General features: G+C 32.1%; 1 protein-coding gene and 1 non-coding gene across 2 annotated transcripts in view; both read left to right on the top strand.

Moving 5' to 3' along the window:
• LOC123262145 (kelch-like protein 17) overlaps positions 1-5,666 on the top strand; it is a 76,949-nt gene extending 71,283 nt beyond the window's left edge. The window contains exon 10 of the transcript XR_006508874.1: positions 5,614-5,666. The gene's annotated coding sequence lies outside the window, so the exon portion shown is untranslated. The remainder of the gene's footprint in view (positions 1-5,613) is intronic.
• Trnap-cgg lies at positions 2,948-3,019 on the top strand. The gene has a single exon. It is a non-coding gene; the product is annotated as a tRNA-Pro (tRNA).
• Positions 5,667-6,616: the final 950 nt, after the last annotated feature.

Genomic DNA, 6,616 nt, shown 5'->3' on the forward strand with positions numbered 1-6,616 from the left:
AGAGTCATGTTTATCATTCTCTCGTCGATAACAATGCTTTTTAATCGCATTTTAACTAACAAAAAGTCATTTCTAATGACAAAAAGGATTAATTTTAATAAAAGGATGTATTTTAATCATCTTTATTTCCTTTCAAATCCCTTAATTGAAAAATTTCCTTTAGTTTGATGCGTGTATCTTGGCTCGTTGGTTTTTTTTTTTTTTTTTTTTGAAAAGTAAGTTTATTAATTTCTCTCAAAATACATAACAGAATTTCAATAAGTATAAAAATTACTTAAAAATACTTTAACATGGCAATACTTAGTGTAATTTGTACTAACTGGCTACGAGCTGTAGATCTCGTTAGTTATAAATATTAAATAATATAATTTTCTTATTACATAGCTTTAAATTAGAACATTTTATGTTAACATATGAGGTTTTTAAGATGTCAAAAATTATGGTATGAAAAAATACATCTGACAATATTTTAGGGAATGGGTGAGGGTAAAGGAGGTGGGACGATGGGAAAGGTTGAAGGGGACAGATATATACATATGTACATATTTACATTTTTACAGTATTATGTTATTAGTAAACACTTAATAATATAGTTTGTACTTTGTATTAGAATTAAATGCACTTTTAAATCACTGTAGTTGGCCTGCAGAGTTAAATGAGCTGGTGCTCCTACAGAATTCTTCTACTTCTTTCATCAATGTGAGTTGGATCTCGCGATAGCCACCAATAGTCGTTCGATAATTCGAAGTTTGATGTTGTATCTATTGGTGGTAACGCCACAGAAAGTCTAGGTTGATGTACTCGCTGGAGTTAGTATTGATGCGGTGATTAATACAATTTTTTTGAATGTTGTATTTAGTTTGGTGCATGCAGCTGTGCCATTATTCATCCAGACCAATTGCAGACATTATTATGTTTATTCTTCTAGTATTTGAGTCAATTTTGCGATTAAGATGCTTAATTTCGTTTAAGATGTCGTTTTTAAAAGAGTTGAGAAGTGATTCCAGATTGATTGTGATGTTATCGGAGTAATTAGTGTCCACCGGTGCTGTAGATTTCACGTGACTTGGTGTATGTGTCCCTGTGGGAGGTAATTTCTGCCTCGGAAGAGGTGGCCATAATTTATAGCTAAATTTGTCATTAAAGACAAATTTGGGAACTGGGGAAATAAAGGATAAAGGGAAGAGGAGGGACCTTACTCAGTAGGAATTTTTTCGGTAACCGAAAAAATAATTCAGACAGCCCAGACCGGGACTCGAACCCGGATCGTTTGGTTACGCGCCAAAGGTTCTACCAGTTAAGCTATCCGAGACATTGTCCGTAACTACCATTCAGTCACCTAATAAGACCTACCGAGTAATAAACACCACCGTCCATCTTACGGTAAAGAGCCATAATTTATAGCTAAATTTGTCATTAAAGACAAATTTGGGAACTGGGGAAATAAAGGATAAAGGGAAGAGGAGGGACCTTACTCAGTAGGAATTTTTTGGCTTCTTGTTGCTGTTTATATTGAGCCTTGATTTTGGCCATAAATTTAAGTGTTGGACAGCCTTTGTAACTGGCTGGATGACCTATTTCATCGCAGTTGGTACATTTAAGAAGCTTTTTATCGGTGCCTGCCTGTAAAGTACAGTCTTTGGCTTCGTGGTCGCCTGCCCATTTAACACAGGTCGGGGCCATATGACAGTTAGAACTTGAATGTCCCGTATTTTGGCATTTTTTGCACATAAAGATTGTAGGTCTTCTTAATCTTTCCCATCTGATGGGTTGCGATAATAAAGCTTTTAGACGCGTCAGTGAAGCAGTTTTGCTGTCGTGAGACACTGAGACAAGAAAGTGGTAAAGCTCAGGTTTGCTTTTGTTAAAGATTAGTTTACTAACTTTAGTTATGTTGACATCTTGTAGGTTAAGCTCGGTCAGGGCTGCCCTGACATCCTTTTCGTCGTAGCCACCACGTACACCTTTCAGGACAATTGTTTTTATCTTCAGGTGTCTGGGAGTATAAGTAAAGAATTCAGTTTTCTTCTCTTTTAATATGTTTAAACATAAGTCATAGGTTGCAATGTCATTAGGATAAATTCTTGTAAATGTTTCGTCGAATTCACGGACCATAAAACTTGTTTTTGAGATTTTATTTGTAGTGAGTAGCGTGATTATTTTTTTAATACCATTGATTTTGGCAAAAATAGGAGACGGTCTGCCTTTAGGTTTTTTGTTTTACTCCGTTTGATCAATTGTGTCATTTTGATTATTAGTTTGTTGATTGCTGTTTTTATTTAATTTTGAAGTTAATTTTCTCTTGCCATTATGGATTCTTTTATTAGTTAAAAGATTTTCACTGTCTGTAAGATCTGAGTCCGTGAGTGGATCGAATTTATTACTGACACTTGTTCCAGCTGTTTGAAATGTGCGTCTCACCTTCGCGGGCTTGCGCGGTTTTGAAAATTCCTCACCGTCGTGGTTCATGGCGCCGTCTGTCGGGTCGCTGTCGGACATCGAAGAAGTTCTGCTGCGGGGTTGGCTTAGATTGGGCACCCCTGTCGCTTGTTTGTGTTAACCTTTCGGACATTTTTAGTAATCATACCTGATTCAATATATTGTTTAAACAATTCGTTGTCTAATAAATTAGAATTGTATGTAATAGTTGGACTTTTATCCGGTGTTTGCGATAATCCGGAAAAATTAGCTGGGGTCTGGGAAGCGTTCCCATGATCACCCATTTTGAGGCTAGGTTTTGGCGTCCTTTCGCGTTTATCAATATTTATTTATAAATAAATAATTTGGCACAATGAAAAACACTAAATTATCGATTTATTACTTGTTATAAACAACTTCACATATTTATTTATACTGCTTGCGCATAAATGATATAGAAAATACATGAAACAGAGACACGCTTTCACACACGATCTATCTCGTACCGTTGCCGGCTTGAGACTGCGTTGGCTCGTTGGTCTAGGGGTATGATTCTCGCTTCGGGTGCGAGAGGTCCCGGGTTCAAATCCCGGACGAGCCCAAAACAACATATTTTTTGGAATTTTAGATTCTAATTATCGCTGTTCCTCGAATTTGAATTTGGAAATCGAACAATAACTCCGGGTACCATTTAGAACTGATGACAATGAATTTCAAAATAGGTGACACGATTATTACTCACCTCCGACCTCATTAATGTTACATTTTCCTTTTAATACAATTGACAAGATAGGCTATCGTCACATTTTTTACCTTATCACTTAAATGTAGTTTCACTTTATCCAGACATATTTCAAGCATTATTTATCGACACTTTACATTCTTTTATATATGATTGTTACTTCATTTTATGGAAAGATATAAAGGTTTTGGAATTTATATCTAGATTTATGTAGATAGTTAATCCCAAATTTTTGTGTTAAGTATCAGTATTACGTTGGATATATTTATAAATCAAAGATGTACAATGAAATTTTCTTTAACCTTTCATTATACAAAACAGCATGGTTCCAAAATCTTAAATTCTTCTGAAACATAAACTACTTTTGGTTTATAAATGATCTCATCGCTTTTGAAAACTGTCGAGCGCGAAAAAATCAATTCTTATGAGTTTATTGACCCAGACTAGATTATGTATAATAACGTAATAACACATTATTTATATAAAAAATATTTAAAGTATCCATATTTTTTAAATTTAAATTATGTTTTAGTGAAAAATGACTAAATAAATTTGAAATTCATTTTTTTTTGGTGATATAAAAACAATTTTAATCTATTTTTACAATACTTCCTTATTACATATACATTTTTATTTAGCAATTAAAAGATTTAAAAAATAAAGGAATACATTCGAAAGTAGCAACTAAATTGTAAAAATCACTTGGGCATTTATTATCTCGTGTATGAATTTTTTGCTTAGCAAAGTGAATGTTTAGCCGAAAATTGCAGCAATTGAGAAGGCATTAAGCCTAAAATAATGATTATTCTATAATATAAATTCATCTCATCGCTTAAAAAAATTTAATCATGTATATAAAAACAATAATTGTTAATATGCGAATTAATAATTGATTTAAAACGTGTCTTTATCTTAATTAAATTGTTTTTAGCGTGTCGTTAAAAAAGTTAGAACATTTTTTTAACTTTTTGGTACTTTTGGGACGTTCCTAAAATATTATCTAGAGGCTGCAGGTGAGAAAGGTGAAAGCGTGTAGTACTCGAGCTGAATTTGTCGAGTTGATGATGATCCCATACGTACACTTTTGGAGTATTAATTCCCTCGGGGCTATAACGACTCTCATTTTCCCAATGGACCCAAAAAATAACAGCGCTGGTGTCTTTCGTTGCATGAGAAGCTGATATACCGCCGAGTACAAAATCAAAAGACGATGAGTTACTTTTATATATATTTATAAAAGTTAACTCTGCCGTGGGATCAATCGATTACGGCGTTGATACAGTACTGAGGTGTCGCAAGTACCTTGTACACTCAATATAACGTTTCACCTGCGTCATTTAATGATATTTATGGACATCGTCGTTAAATGTATATGTCTACATATTATTTTAAATAAAAGTGTATGATTATTAATTAGATTCAGAAACTAATAAAGATGTAACTTTCTTTTAAAATTTCATTTACTCGGGTTAAATTATTAAAATTATCGACATTACACCGGCAATTTTTATTCTCTCGACGGTTCATTCTTTAATGACGATAGTATTTAATAATAATTACCGCGGTATAAAACAGAATGAGCTCTACATTCATAATAATGAGCCTTAAAACAGACGGATGAATTTATTAATTTAGCGAAGTATTAAAATAATAAATAAATATTAATAATGAGAATAATAATTGTTCAGGAAGTTTTTAGAGTTTTAAGAGGCTGGGAAAGTCTCCGCAGAGATATCTAAGCACGTTGAAAAAAATAATACAAGTAAAAAGGAAAAAGCAAAAAAAAAAACAGCAACTAACTACGTCTAGAATTAAGAAGATGATTGAATAACGTTAATAATAGCTTCAGCTGGTCATAACTTTCAGCATCTGACGGGATCCTAGCTCGAAATAGCGTCGTAAAACATCATTTGCCATCTTAACTGTTTTTATTTTTATATATAAAACAAATAAATTTTTTTTACTCTGCAGTAAAGCAACTACCGTAAAGTTAGAAAATGTTAGCAATGTCACCGAATGTCCTTTTTGATCGCTAAAAATTTTCCTTTGACATTCGACACCCATTAACGTCTTAACGACACCCATTAAGGTCTATAAATAGTAAAAAAGGTGGAATAGTCACTAACTTATCAGCTTTAATAGATCAAGTATATATTAATTATGATAATTTAGCTGCATATGCGTGTCAGACATTCGTATTCTCGAATTTTTTGTTCACCTTCATCATCGCGGATTTAAACTTTATTTTTTATTTTTTACCGTTTATAATATTGCACGTTGCGTGTCCTCAGCTCATCACCTTTTCTTAATTCAATCTTACACTCTACTCACATATCCCAAGCACACATTAATGTATATTAAGCCCAAACCTCCTTTTGTATTTAAGATTATAATATCATATTACTTGGGCAAAAAAATTTAAACGCGTGTTTAATTTTTTTTTTTTTTTTCAGGTTTTATTGGAAATTTGGAGTAAACGCTGGTTAATCATCGCTCAGTATATCGGTGAGTTAATAAGAAATAAAAATAATTATTTTTTATTTATGACGAGTAAAAATATTTAATAGATATATTTATCAATTAACGTCTTCGGTAATAAATTAATAAATTAAAAAGGAATAAGTTTGCAAGGTTTATAAGTAAATTGCTCACCCACGCGTATAAATATCTTTTGAGTAGAGTCTGATACTCGTATCTTTTCTATATTACTATACATACTCTCGAGAGCATCAAATCAGGGGTGGAGACTGGCACAGGTAATAATTAAAACGCGGAGGTGGAGAAAATACATGGTACCTTCTCGAGACTTACAATATCCCATCTTATAAACTTAATATAATTCAAATAAAACCGATCCACCATACACCCATTACATACACACTTGGATACATATATATATATATATATATATATATATATATATATATATATATATATATATATATATATATATTTATAATATAATATAATACAACATTAAAGTTATAATACATTCCCCAGCTGGTATAACGGTTTAAATGGAAATAAATCCAAGGCCTAAAAAATTTTATTTTCCTCTTGGATTCAATCCCAAAGCAATATACCCAACGTTTTATTTATTATTTTATACATTTATACATGCACACATTCATACATCAACATAAATACCATTAAATATTCATTATTTTTTAAAAAATAAGATAAGAGAGTCATTGACGAAATAGTTTCTTGGCCTGGTACTAATATACCCAGACACGACACATTACGTTTTATTAAATTCAATAATGATATAAAAGACGTTATTAAATACAAAATAGAAAAATAAAAAATTATCGTCAATTTCACGGACTTTAATCGATCATTAAGAAGACCTGATTGGATTATTGCGTATCAGTAGCTTTTTTAAACACCTATATAATCCATCAGGCATCATCAGGTATCACTTAAATCCTAAACGTGTTACCTGTGTACGGTTCT

Source organism: Cotesia glomerata, linkage group LG3 (assembly GCF_020080835.1).
Source record: "Cotesia glomerata isolate CgM1 linkage group LG3, MPM_Cglom_v2.3, whole genome shotgun sequence".
Classification (NCBI taxonomy): Eukaryota; Metazoa; Arthropoda; class Insecta; order Hymenoptera; family Braconidae; genus Cotesia; species Cotesia glomerata.